Below are 10,362 nucleotides of genomic sequence, written 5' to 3'. Positions count from 1 at the left end.
TACAATAGGGGGTACTTTATTCACTATATAACTATATTTAGCAAAACAACACTAGTATATTATTTAAAAACATTACATATAACTGTTACAGTTAAGTTTAAACATTTATATTTCAATTATTAAAAAACAAAAAAGAAAACTAGCAGAGGATGGTTTCGATCCATCGACCTCTGGGTTATGGGCCCAGCACGCTTCCGCTGCGCCACTCTGCTTCATGGAATGTAGGTGTAGGGCAGCCGTTACTTGTACATCACAGTAGGGGATCATGTGACCAGTGGTTGATTGACGGATCCCTTAGGCGGAGCTACAAGCGCTGACATGCATCAGGAGATGGGATTTTTGCTTTCCTCAGGATCAGCTGGCAGTTAGGCAGGTTATATATAGGCATTATGGTTGAACGTGATGGACGTGTGTCTTTTTTCAACCTAACTTACTGTGTTACTATCACTGGTCCGATTGTCCCCCCCCTCTGGGGCAAATTAGAGAGGCTTCAGATGGGGTTTTTGCCTTCCTCTGGATCAGCTGGCAGTTAGGCAGGTTATATATAGGCATTATGGTTGAACGTGATGGACGTGTGTCTTTTTTCAACCTAACTTACTGTGTTACTATCACTGGTCCGATTGTCCCCCCCCCTCTGGGGCAAATTAGAGAGGCTTCAGATGGGGTTTTTGCCTTCCTCTGGATCAGCTGGCAGTTAGGCAGGTTATATATAGGCATTATGGTTGAACTTGATGGACGTGTGTCTTTTTTCAACCCAACTTACTACATTACTATGTTACTATATAGGAGGGAAAGCGCATTAGAACCAGCAGCGCCCAGACGGGAATCCTTTCCTTCTTACACTGACCTGACTGTCCCACCGGGCACTTACACCCCCACCTTGTGGTCATGACTTGAATTGCACCGTCTCTCCCGAGTGCCCAGTGGTTATTCCGGAGGAGTGTGCGCCCTCTGTTGGTTGAAGGTTGGAAAGCCCCGGCGCTACCATGATGCTTTGCGTCTCAGACACAGATTTGCATAGGGGGCGTTATTCTTAGTAAATAATGTGCAAAATTCATCTGTGGGTAAAGTGGGGGTAACAGGGACGTATGGGGGGGGTAATAAACAGAAAGCGATAATTGGACAGGGATGGGGGGCAGAAGGATTTAGTCACCCTAATATGAAAGTATTTCGATGTAAAGGCTTTATATGGCTGTGAGTATGAGTGTGAGAGTGTGCTCGCTTCGGCAGCACATATACTAAAATTGGAACGATACAGAGAAGATTAGCATGGCCCCTGCGCAAGGATGACACGCAAATTCGTGAAGCGTTCCATATTTTGCTTCTTGCCCCTCCCGCTGGGCCGGTCCCACTCAGCCAATGGCTTTGCTTTAGCATACCTCCCAACATTTTGAAAACAAAAAGAGGGACAAAAATAAATGTTGCACACCTATTTTTGTGACCACACCCCCTAAATACCCCTCCCATTTGGCAGGTTATTTAAAGTCTGACCACATTTTTGGGGGTTTTGGGGTCCTGTTTTATGTGTTATTACAGTTTTGCTGAAAAAGGTAAAGTTGCCCTTTAGGCTGCGAGTCTCAGTTCCCCCAAGAGACCTGTTGAGCTTATTAGTTACACTTGTAGGGGAAGGTTTACCTTTCTGGGCTCTCTGACTAAAGCCCCCTTATTTAATTAAATGTAAGAAACACTGTATCTAAGTGCAGGTGATGCTCGTTAAGATTTCTGGGCTCTGCCAAAAGCTACTTATTTAATTAAAAGCGAGAAACAATGTATCTAAGTGCAGGGGGGCTTTTTTTACCTTTCTGGGCTCTCTGCCAAAAACCTCCTTATTTAATTAAATGTGAGAAACACTGTATCTAAGTGCAGGTGACACTCGTTAAGATTTCTGGGCTTTGCCAAAAGCTACTTGTAAATAAATGTGAGAAACAATGTTTGTCAGGCTTTGGCCGGTGTCCCCTATATACAGTCCCCCTGTTGGGCACCCAGTGCCCTGTATTAACCCCACGTTGGGAGGAACAGTCGTACTGCCCATGGGTGCTGTATCCTCTAATGGGCCTGGGATCTGTATTTGGCTGAATTACAGATGTGGGGGCAGGTTTTACTTTGGTTTTTGCCCCAGGGGTAAGTTCCATTTCTGTTGGGTTGTATTAAGGCCCTTCTTGTTATTAGTCTTTGGGTTTGGGGGCTGCCGGAATGGCAGAAGTGGGGGGTCTGGGAATAGGCTTTGGGGCCCCTCACCCTTATGGAGTGTGCACTGTAGATCCTGGGCTATTAGTCTGAGGGCCGTTAGTTGGGGGTGTATGTGACCCCCTAGAGAAACTCGATTTATTTCTGTTTATTGTTTGTAGTGTAGAAGTCGACTTGTGGGGACCCCGGTGTCTGTAGGGCTGTACTGACCCCCAATCCTTGGGCTGTACCCCTGTTAGTGACGTCGGCTTTGGGGGTTTGTGGGTGCCGGTCCCTTTCAGTAGGGTCAGAACATATCGGTTATATGGGGGGGCCCGGCTGTAGGTGAGTGTTTGGGGGGGTCGGGGTGAGAGCTGTTGTATATTAGATACAATGGTTTATCCGTTGGCTTTTGATATATGGCGGTTTGTATAGTGTTTCCCATGATATAGTAACATAGTAACATAGTAAGTTGGGTTGAAAAAAGACACACGTCCATCAGGTTCAACCATAATGCCTATATATAACCTGCCTAACTGCCAGCTGATCCCAAGGAAGAGGGAAAAAAAACCCTTCTGAGGCTTCTCCAATGTACCCCAAGATGGCAATCGGACCAGTCCCTGGGGCAACTTGTATATATATATATGTGTATATGGGGGTTTGTAAGCTATTCCCCTGATGTGAATGTTTGTGAGTCGGGGAGTAGTTCAGTTTTACATTGATAGTTGGGGGAAAGTCATTGTTTGTGAAACAAGTTCTGGTTCGGTACCGGCCCAGTTATGAATATGTAGCGCAGGTAGGTGGGAGGCTTGTGTTACAGGGGGAGAGAAAGTCCTCTTGTAGTTTAGCCATGAACAGATATTGGGGGGCAACGCTTGTACCCACACTGGGTCCCACCTTCTGTAGGTATTTATTGGCCCAATAGGAAGTGGCTGTGTGTCAGTCGGTTGTGGAACTGCACGGGGGGGGGGATCTCTTGTATGTGGAACATTTGTATAAAGGGATTCCCCATCCATTGCTGCCCCCGGGGGGGGGGGCCTGTACCTGCCGGTTAGTTCAGCAGATCCGTTGGGCCCTGTGAGTCGCTGGTTGTGCCCCTTACACTCGGCTTCGGTGCAGGGATCAAAGGGAAACGAGGGGCTTCTCAGTAAGAATCCGGGACTGGGGGCTGCGCTGTCTATAGAGGGGCCGCCCCCCCAGTTGGGAGGTTTGTACTTACACTATTGTAGCCCTAATGTGGGCCCCTGACTGTCCCACCGGGCACTTACACCCCCACCTTGTGGTCATGACTTGAATTGCACCGTCTCTCCCGAGCGCCCAGTGGTTATTCCGGAGGAGTGTGCGCCCTCTGTTGGTTGAAGGTTGGAAAGCCCCGGCGCTACCATGATGCTTTGCGTCTCAGACACAGATTTGCATAGGGGCGTTATTCTTAGTAAATAATGTGCAAAATTCATCTGTGGGTAAAGTGGGGGTAACGGGGATGTATGGGGGGGGGTGATACACAGAGAGTGATAATAGGGCAGGGATGGGGCAATAGGTTTTCGTCGCCCTAATATGAAAGTATTGAGACCTGGAGGCTTTATATGGCTGTGAGTATGAGTGTGAGTGTGTGCTCGCTTCGGCAGCACATATACTAAAATTGGAACGATACAGAGAAGATTAGCATGGCCCCTGCGCAAGGATGACACGCAAATTCGTGAAGCGTTCCATATTTTGCTTCTTGCCCCTCCCACTGGGCCACTCCCACTCAGCCAATCAGCCAATAGCTTTTGCACAACCAGCAGTTAAGGGGCCCATACACATTGGCAAAGTCGCCAAGCAAGTGGATCTTCTCCCGATATCGCCACCTACAGGCGGGTAATATCGGGCAAATTCGGTTGTTCGGGGTTCGGCAGAATCTGTCGGTGGGTTCAGGGGTTCGGCCCAATAAAGTAGGTTCAGTGCATCCCTAGTTAATTCACTGGGCCCCCCCTTATTAATCCGTTCTACCCCCCCGGCCCCGGGGCCCCTCTTCCAAACAATATTTACCAGACTTTAATTAAACATGAATTATGGCTTTACTTGTCCTTTAAAAGGCTACACAGTCTCTTTCTCTATCTTGTAATTCTGTCTGAAGTAAAGCCCCAAGGAACCATCTCCCAGTACAGAGCCGGGGGGGGCATATCTCCCAGTACAGAGCCGGGGGGGGCATATCTCCCAGTACAGAGCCGGGGGGGGGGCCCATCTCCCAGTACAGAGCCGGGGGGGCATATCTCCCAGTACAGAGCCGGGGGGGGGGGCCCATTCTCCCAGTACAGAGCCGGGAAGGGCATATCTCCCAGTACAGAGCCGGGGGGGGGGGGGGGGCCCATCTCCAGTACAGAGCCGGGGGGGGGGGGGCCATCTCCCAGTACAGAGCCGGGGGGGGGGCCGCATCTCCCAGTACAGAGCCGGGGGGGGGGGCCCATCTCCCAGTACAGAGCCGGGGGGGGGCATATCTCCCAGTACAGAGCCGGGAAGGGCATATCTTCCCAGTACCAGAGCCGGGGGGGGCATATCTCCCAGTACAGAGCCGGGGGGGGGGGCATATCTCCCAGTACAGAGCCGGGGGGGGGGGGCCCATCTCCCAGTACAGAGCCGGGGGGGGGGCATATCTCCCAGTACAGAGCCGGGGGGGGGCATATCTCCCAGTACAGAGCCGGGGGGGGGCATATCTCCCAGTACAGAGCCGGGGGGGGGCATATCTCCCAGTACAGAGCCGGGGGGGGCCCATCTCCCAGTACAGAGGCCGGGGGGGGGGGCCCATCTCCCAGTACAGAGCCGGGGGGGGCATATCTCCCCAGTACAGAGCCGGGGGGGGGGGCATATCTCCCAGTACAGAGCCGGGGGGGGGGCATATCTCCCAGTACAGAGCCGGGGGGGGGGCATATCTCCCAGTACAGAGCCGGGGGGGGGGGCATATCTCCCAGTACAGAGCCGGGGGGGGGGGGCATATCTCCCAGTACAGAGCCGGGGGGGGGGGGGGGCATATCTCCCAGTACAGAGCCGGGGGGGGGCATATCTCCCAGTACAGAGCCGGGGGGGGGCATATCTCCCAGTACAGAGCCGGGGGGGCACATCTCCCAGTACAGAGCCGGGGGGGGGGCATATCTCCCAGTACAGAGCCTGGGGGGCACATCTCCCAGTACAGAGCCGGGGGGGGGCCCATCTCCCAGTGCAGAGCCGGGGGGGCACATCTCCCAGTACAGCCGGGGGGGGGGGGCCCATCTCCCAGTACAGAGCCGGGGGGGGGGCCCATCTCCCAGTACAGAGCCGGGGGGGGGGCATATCTCCCAGTACAGAGCCGGGGGGGGGGCCCATCTCCAGTACAGAGCCGGGGGGGGGGCCCATCTCCCAGTACAGAGCCGGGGGGGGGGCCCATCTCCCAGTACAGAGCCGGGGGGGGGGGCCCATCTCCCAGTACAGAGCCGGGGGGGGGGGCCCATCTCCCAGTACAGAGCCGGGGGGGGGCCCATCTCCCAGTACAGAGCCGGGGGGGGGGCCCATCTCCCAGTACAGAGCCGGGGGGGGGGCCCATCTCCCAGTACAGAGCCGGGGGGGGGGCACATCTCCCAGTACAGCGGGGGGGGGGGGCCCATCTCCCAGTACAGAGCCGGGGGGGGGCATATCTCCCAGTACAGAGCCGGGGGGGGGGCATATCTCCCAGTACAGAGCCGGGGGGGGGGCATATCTCCCAGTACAGAGCCGGGGGGGGGCATATCTCCCAGTACAGAGCCGGGGGGGGGGCATATCTCCCAGTACAGAGCCGGGGGGGGGGGGGGGGCATATCTCCCAGAGCCGGGGGGGGGGCCCATCTCCCAGTACAGAGAGTCAGTGCGGGTTTTATTGCACTAAATACAGTTCTTTGTGGAAATCTCATTGCCAGTAACTAATATGGCGGAGCCTAAATTCTGTCCCATAATCCCCAGCGACGCCCATACCAGTTGAATGCGTCAAAAACGGCGTGCCCTGCGCACTGAGGCCGCCGCACAGACGGGAGAATCCCCAGAACCCTTTGCGCGCTGAGCGGCCGCTGTTACAGAGACTCCCGCTGGGCGCGTTACTAGAGGCTTCCCGGCATGCTTTGCGCTGGGGAATCTGATTTGCACGAGTAGTGTAACGGTTTGGTGCGATTTTGCCCTTAGAAATCCTTCCCGCCCCGCGGTATAAAGGCAAAAGCGCCCAGAGCGGAGTTGTATACACGGGGGAATCACAGGAACCAGTGGCCAATGGCAGATTCCGTCTCCCTAAGGTTAAAGTGGCAGCTCAGTGGGGCCATATATACCGCTGCCGCTCAGGGTGAGTGTGTGCTCGCTTCGGCAGCACATATACTAAAATTGGAACGATACAGAGAAGATTAGCATGGCCCCTGCGCAAGGATGACACGCAAATTCGTGAAGCGTTCCATATTTTATTTCTCTATTCCCTCACATAGCAACAGTCTCCGGCTGCCGGGGTCAGCGACCCCCATTTGAAAGCTGCAAAGATGAAGTCAAATAATTCAAAAACTATAAGAAATAAATAATGAAGACCAATTGCACAGTTGCTAGGGAATGGGCCATGCTGTTACTAACGCTATCCTAAAGGTGAACCGTTGCCCCCGTAGGGGTAGGAATGTTATTTGGGATCTTCTGATCTCCTTAGGAAAAAAGAACTACAACTCCCAGCAGCCCCTGAGAGCCAGAGGGGCCAATACAGGAAAGTGTGGGGCCTGCAATGATTTCTTTTAATGGAAAAGGTTTTATATCGAGACTACAACTCCCAGAATCCCTTGGAAGCCAAAGAACAAAGTGCAGGAAAGAACTGTAGCCCTGTGGCCCCCTAGCTGTTATCGTACTACAACTCCCAGCAGCCCCTGAGAGCCAGAGTGGCCAATACAGGAAAATGTGGGGCCTGCAATGATTTCTTTTTATGGAAAAGATTTAATATTGAGACTACAACTCCCAGCAGCCCCTGATAGTCAGAGGGGCCAATACAGGAAAGTGTGGGGCCTGCAATGATTTTTTTTTATGGAAAAGATTTAATATTGAGACTACAACTCCCAGAATGCCTTGGAAGCCAAAGAACAAAGCGCAGAAAAGAACTGTAGCCCTGTGGCCATCTAGCTGTTATCGTACTACAACTCCCAGCAGCCCCTGAGAGCCAGAGTGGCCAATACAGGAAAGTGTGGGGCCTGCAACGATTTGTATTTACAGAAAAGATTTTATATCGAGACTACAACTCCCAGAATCCCTTGGAAGCCAAAGAACAAAGTGCAGGAAAGAACTGTAGGCCTGTGGCCGTCTAGCTGTTATAGTACTACAACTCCCAGCAGCCCCTGAGAGCCAGAGTGCTCAATACAGGAAAGTGTGGGGCCTGCAATGATTTGTATTTACGGAAAAGATTTTAAATCAAGACTACAACTCCCAGAATCCTTTGAAAGCCAAAGAACGGACAGTGCAGGAAAGAACTGTAGCCCGGTGGCCGTCTAGCTGTTATCGTACTACAACTCCCAGCAGCCCCTGATAGCCAGAGTGGTCAGTACAGGTAAGTGTGGGGCCTGCAATGATTTTACGGAAAAGATTTTAAATCAAGACTTCAACTCCCAGAATCCTTTGAAAGCCAAACAATGGACAGTGCAGGAAAGAACTGTAGTCCGGTGGCCCTCTAGCTGTTATCGTACTACAACTCCCAGCAGCCCCTGAGTCAGCACAGGGGGCGGAGTTCACGCCTGGGAATTCTGAGCACATGAAACACAGTCCCTCGCGCCTCTCGCTGAGTCATTATTCTCTCCTTAGTGTTGATCTGCCCCCGGCTCTTGTGCAACTGCAACTCCCAGGCCGGTGATACCAGGCTCCGGCCAAACCAAAGCGGCCAAGTGACTAAATGGCTTGTGACAATCAGGTTTGGCCACGAGGCTTTGCCCTGTATCTGGGCCGGGGACTCAGAACCTCTTTATTTGCCCCCGGGGGTAAATGTAGGCCTATTCCCATCTTTTTAATTGGTCCTCATTACCAGAAGATGACTTTTCCCAGCTTTCAAATGGGGGTCACTGACCCCGGCAGCCAAACCCTATTGCTCTGTGAGGCTCCAGTTTTATTGTTATTGTTACTTTTTATTCCTTATCTTTCTATTCAGCCCCTCCCCTATTCCTATACCAGCCTCTCATTCAAACCAAACCCTGGTTACTAAGGTAATTTGGACCCTAGCAACCAGATAGCTGCTGAACAAAAAGTGAAATAATTAAAAAACTAAAAATAATAAAAAATTAAGACCAATTGCAAATTGTCTCAGAATATTATTCTCTATATTTTCCTAAAAGTTAACTCAAAGGGCAACAACCCCAATAACATGCTCTAGGGCCGGATTGGGCACTTTATTGCCCAATGAAAACCGGATAAGGTTTCTGCTGAAATGCATAAGGCTGCTGTACATGGGGAATCATACAGCAGCTCTGTGCAGTGGAACAAATGTTTCCAAAAAAAAATATTAATAATTGTAGGGATATTAGTTACCCTTTAAACCTGTGAGTTCCATTAGTGATGTCATCATGACAGGGCAGCATCAGGGGAGCAAAATGATTGGCCAGGGGGCGGGGCAGCAGACTGGAGGATGCTGGGAGTCAGGCAGGACATGGAAGGTTCCTGGATTTGGCACTGAGAAGCAGGACAGGTACTTTGTAGGCCTTGAATTGAATGAATTGAATGTCGCCTTTATATTTCCCGTGACTGTTGCTTTAAGAAACTGTATAAAGGGTAAATATGGGCAAACTGGGCTCCTGTGACCATTTGCCCCATGGGCCACTAACTGGGATATAACTTGGGCCCAGGAGGACTAGCTGGGAGGGTATTAGCAGGCTTACTTGCCCCGACGTGTTGCTTATTTTGCCCAACAGGTGTGCGGCCCCCCCTCGCCCAGACATTGGTCAGTCTGCTGGTACCAGTTGGCCGGCCAGATGGAGCCCCTGTACCCCCTGTTGTATCAGGTGCCTGTGAGACTATGGGAGCCATTTAATACATATGGGGCAGAATCCACTATGTTCTTTGCACTTTGCTCCCTTCTCTGTATGTCGATGAGTTGCTCCGGGGGGGCCCAGAAGGGAACGGGGGCCCCAAACGTGCACATCATTCAGCAAGGAGGCCCCTGGCCTATGGCAGGAGAGTACAGGGCTGCTTTGTGCCTATGGGTGCTGCGGTGGCACCTTGTGCCTGATTTCTATCCAGGGTAGAGGGCAGCCAATGGGCAGTAAGCGGCAAACTTTTACCCCATGATGCTCTTGTACTTCCATCTGGAGTCTCAGTAAATGCCCCATTATTGCTGAATATTAGTATTTTTGTCCTTGGGGTGTTTCCCTGGGCAGCCATTAGGTGGCGCCACTGTGCAATCAATTAAACCCCATGGTTTCCAGTTACTCCCACCAATACAGGAAAGGGTTACAGCACTGTACCCCATTATTCTATGAAAAACCTAAAGAATTCCCCAAAAAGATTTTTTTTCCAGTGCTTCCCCTAGTGGAGCAGAACTGCCTTAGAGCTCTCTGACTTCTCTGGCCAGTCCTGAGCTGGGAGGTGTAGTTTGACAACAGCCAGAGTATTGCTGTCACATTAGACAGAACATTAGAAGTCACCATCACATTTCCCAGTTTGCATGGGGTGATTTCTACCTATGCACCCACTCGTGGTACACAAAAACTGGGTTTCACTGGTTCCCATAGAGACAGTCTGCACTGCAGTTTGTTGTCTTTTAGTACAAGTGTCAGCCTGAGGGAGCATGAGTGTCAGCTGAGAGGGAGCAAGTGTTTTTGGTACAATGGTGGTTAGAATAATCAGACTTCCCTACTTGTTGGTACGTTTGTCATTGAAATGCCCCATGTGTTGTTGCCATGACAACTTCTGTGCACTGCTTACATTTTGGGGTCTCTACACACCACACCATTGTGCAATCCTAGGCATGTTGGGTATCAAACTGCTCAGAAGACCCCTGGCGTTTATATTCATGATGTCTGATCTCGGTACCTAATGACCCATGGGAGATAAGATACAATAAATTGCAAGATTTTACCAATTTTTTAGAAATTTCCTCAGAACTGGTACTTTTAGCAAAATTTGCTGTTGGGCAAAGCCATTTTTACCCGGTTTGGGAGAATCTGCACTTTGCAAAAATAGGTTGGTTTCTAGGGTAATCTTATTTTATGTGGTT

General features: G+C 51.4%; 1 protein-coding gene and 4 non-coding genes across 6 annotated transcripts in view; 4 read left to right on the top strand and 1 right to left on the bottom strand.

The window, feature by feature from the left end:
• Window positions 1-10,362, top strand: part of ndel1 (nudE neurodevelopment protein 1 like 1) — a 65,586-nt gene that overhangs the window by 4,947 nt on the left and 50,277 nt on the right. Inside the window, exon 1 of one of the 2 annotated variants that reach the window (XM_031894081.1) lies at window positions 8,743-8,835. The exons of the other annotated variant lie outside the window; for it this stretch is intronic. The gene's annotated coding sequence lies outside the window, so the exon portion shown is untranslated. Of the gene's footprint in view, window positions 1-8,742; window positions 8,836-10,362 lie in introns of those variants that run through there. 2 annotated transcript variants of the gene reach the window in all.
• trnam-cau lies at window positions 141-212 on the bottom strand. The gene has a single exon. It is a non-coding gene; the product is annotated as a tRNA-Met (tRNA).
• On the top strand, window positions 1,215-1,321 carry LOC116408097. Its single transcript, XR_004220731.1, has one exon. It is a non-coding gene; the product is annotated as a U6 spliceosomal RNA (small nuclear RNA).
• LOC116408095 lies at window positions 3,776-3,882 on the top strand. Its single transcript, XR_004220729.1, has one exon. It is a non-coding gene; the product is annotated as a U6 spliceosomal RNA (small nuclear RNA).
• LOC116408094 lies at window positions 6,492-6,598 on the top strand. Its single transcript, XR_004220728.1, has one exon. It is a non-coding gene; the product is annotated as a U6 spliceosomal RNA (small nuclear RNA).

The sequence above is a fragment of the Xenopus tropicalis genome, chromosome 10 (genome assembly GCF_000004195.4).
Source record: "Xenopus tropicalis strain Nigerian chromosome 10, UCB_Xtro_10.0, whole genome shotgun sequence".
Taxonomy (NCBI): Eukaryota; Metazoa; Chordata; class Amphibia; order Anura; family Pipidae; genus Xenopus; species Xenopus tropicalis.
This window is presented reverse-complemented; position numbering and strand designations above follow the sequence as displayed.